Source organism: Schistocerca cancellata, chromosome 1, assembly GCF_023864275.1.
Source record: "Schistocerca cancellata isolate TAMUIC-IGC-003103 chromosome 1, iqSchCanc2.1, whole genome shotgun sequence".
NCBI classification, from domain to species: Eukaryota; Metazoa; Arthropoda; class Insecta; order Orthoptera; family Acrididae; genus Schistocerca; species Schistocerca cancellata.
This window is the reverse complement of record NC_064626.1, coordinates 1,051,311,184-1,051,314,630: the sequence shown is the minus strand read 5'-3', so window position 1 is coordinate 1,051,314,630 and position 3,447 is coordinate 1,051,311,184.

Genomic DNA, 3,447 nt, shown 5'->3' with positions numbered 1-3,447 from the left:
CGCTTTCATTGTTTCCAGTATGAATTTTCACTCTGCAGCGGCGCGTGCGCTGATTCGACTCTCCCTGGCAGATTAACACCGTGTGCTGGACCGGAATTCGAAACTGGGACCTTTGCCAAATGGTTCAAATGGCTCTGAGCACTATGGGACTTAACTGCTGAGGTCATCAGTCCCATAGAACTTAGAACTACTTAAACCTAACTAACCTAAGGACATCACACACACCCATGCCCGAGGCAGGATTCGAACCTGCGACCGTAGCGGTCGCGCGATTCCAGACTTTAGCGCCTAGAACGGACCTTTGCCTTTCGAGGGCAAGAGCACTACCGCCTGAGCTACACAAGCAGCACTCACGAGCCCCCCTCACAGGTTTACTTCCGCCAGTACCCCATCTCATACGTTCCAGCTTGACAGAATTTCTCTCTTAAATTTTACGGGATTAGCGCTCCTGGTAGAAACGATGTTACGGCGTATGTGTTAACCACTAAGCGTAGGTTCTAGTTCGCGACCCGGTATGGCACATAGTTTTAATCTACTAGGAAGTTTCAAATAATATAAATATTTCTCTGAGTAATTGCAAATATTTTTTCGCGATACTTGATGTTTTATTACAACACTTACAGGTTATTTTAATATTCACACGAGTTATGAGTAAATAACGTACATTAGAACTTTCTTTTATGTCTGATATGTTTCATATGTTGTTGTTGTTGTTGTGGTCTTCAGTCCTGAGACTGGTTTGATGCAGCTCTCCATGCTACTCTATCCTGTGCAATCTTCTTCATCTCCCAGTACCTACTGCAGCCTACATCTTTCTGAATCTGCTTAGTGTATTCATCTCTTGGTCTCCCTCTACGATTTTTACCCTCTAGGCTGCCCTCCAGTACTAAATTGGTGATCCCTTGATGCCTCAGAACATGTCCTACCAACCGATCCCTTCTTCTAGTCAAGTTGTGCCACAAGCTCCTCTTCTCCCCAATTCTATTCAATACCTCCTCATTAGTTATGTGATCTACCCATCTAATCTTCAGCATTCTTCTATAGCACCACATTTCGAAAGCTTCTATTCTCTTCTTGTCTAAACAATTTATCGTCCATGCTTCACTTCCATACATGGCTACGCTCCATACAAATACTTTCAGAAACGACTTCCTGACACTTAAATCAATACTCGATGTTAACAAATTTCTCTTCTTCAGAAACGCTTTCCTTGCCATTGCCAGTCTACATTTTATATCCTCTCTACTTCGACCATCATCAGTTATTTTGCTCCCCAAATAGCAAAACTCCTTTACTACTTTAAGTGTCTCATTTCCTAATCTAATTCCCTCAGCATCACCCGATTTAATTCGACTACATTCCATTATCCTCGTTTTGCTTCTGTTGATGTTCATCTTATACCCTCCTTTCAAGATACTGTCCATTCCGTTCAACTGCTCTTCCAAGTCCTTTGCTGTCTCTGACAGAATTACAATGTCATCGGCGAACCTCAAAGTTTTTATTTCTTCTCCATGGATTTTAATACCTACTCCGAACTTTTCTTTTGTTTCCTTTACTGCTTCCTCAATATACAGATTGAATAGCATCGGGGATAGGCTACAACCCTGTCTCACTCCCTTCCCAACCACTGCTTCCCTTTCATGCCCCTCGACTCTTATAACTGCCATCTGGTTTCTGTACAAATTGTAAATAGCCTTTCGCTCCCTATATTTTACCCCTGCCACCTTCAGAATTTGAAAGAGAGTATTCCAGTCAACATTGTCAAAGGCTTTCTCTAAGTCTACAAATGATAGAAACGTAGGTTTGCCTTTCCTTAATCTTTCTTCTAAGATAAGTCGTATGGTCAGTGTTGCCTCACGTGTTCCAACATTTCTACGGAATCCAAACTGATCTTCCCCAAGGCCAGCTTCTACCAGTTTTTCCATTCGTCTGTAAAGAATTCGCGTTAGTATTTTGCAGCTGTGACTTATTAAACTGATAGTTCGGTAATTTTCACATCTGTCAACACCGGCTTTCTTTGGAATTGGAATTACTATATTCTTCTTGAAGTCTGAGGGAATTTCGCCTGTCTCATACATCTTACTCACCAGATGGTAGAGTTTTGTTAGGCCTGGCTCTCCCAAGGCTGCCAGTAGTTCTAATGGAATGTTGTCTACTCCCGGGGCCTTGTTTCGACTTATATGTTTCATGTAGCGTATATGTATTGGTTTCTGTGTAACTGCCTTTGGACTCTAACTTTTCGTACAAGTTTTCATTTAACTGCATGTAGTAACTGGACCATTTCCTGTACTTGAAGTTATTGCTAGGTTAACTGAGAGAGCTATAGAATGAACGGAAGGAAGTTCCGTCGACAAGGAAATCATAAGAATCAATGGGATCCATAGAGCTTACTAGTAGGGTAGAGTATCTGGAGGGACGGTGGGTGGTATAATCTTGCAAAGACTCTGGTAATGTTCTCATGTGTGTTTATTTATTTTATACAGGAAATTTATTCGTAGTTGCGTATATGAGCCACCATCATTTGTATGTTCTAATGACGTAAATGAAATTTTGTGCCGGACCGGAACTCGAACCCAGATTTCCTGCTTCACACAAGCGGGCCTTAAACGTTGCTTTTTTTCACTTTCCAGCGATCCACCTACTATGGTGCGTTTCCTTTTTTTTTTTAAGAACCGCGGATTTTTTGGCTTATTTCTTATTTTTATTTCATCTATACAGACCTTAGATCATTGCCGAATTACTTACATTACAGCTACATATTAATTTAACATACCGTTTGCTTGTGAGATGCATAACGCATGAATTAGTCCAATTTATACTTCATCTACATCTACATCTACATTTATATTCCGCAAGCCACCCTACGGTGTGTGGCGGAGGGCACCCTACGTGCCACTGTCATTATCTCCCTTTCCTGTTCCAGTCGCGTATGGTTCGCGGGAAGAACGACTGTCTCAAAGCCTCTGTCCGCGCTCTAATCTCTCTAATTTTACATTCGTGATCTCCTCGGGAGGTATAAGTAGGGGGAAGCAATATATCCGATACCTCATCCAGAAACGCACTCTCTCGAAACCTGGCGAGCAAGCTACACCGCGATGCAGAGCGCCTCTCTTGCAGAGTCTGCCACTTGAGTTTGTTAAACATCTCCGTAACGCTATCACGGTTGCCAAATAACCCTGTGACGAAACGCGCCGCTCTTCTTTGGATCTTCTCTATCTCCTCCGTCAACCCGATCTGGTACGGATCCCACACTGATGAGCAATACTCAAGTATAGGTCGAACGAGTGTTTTGTAAGCCACCTCCTTTGTTGATGGACTACATTTTCTAAGGACTCTCCCAATAAATCTCAACCTGGTACCCGTCTTACCAACAATTAATTTTATATGATCATTCCACTTCAAATCGTTCCGCACGCATACTCCCAGATATTTTACAGAAGTAACTGC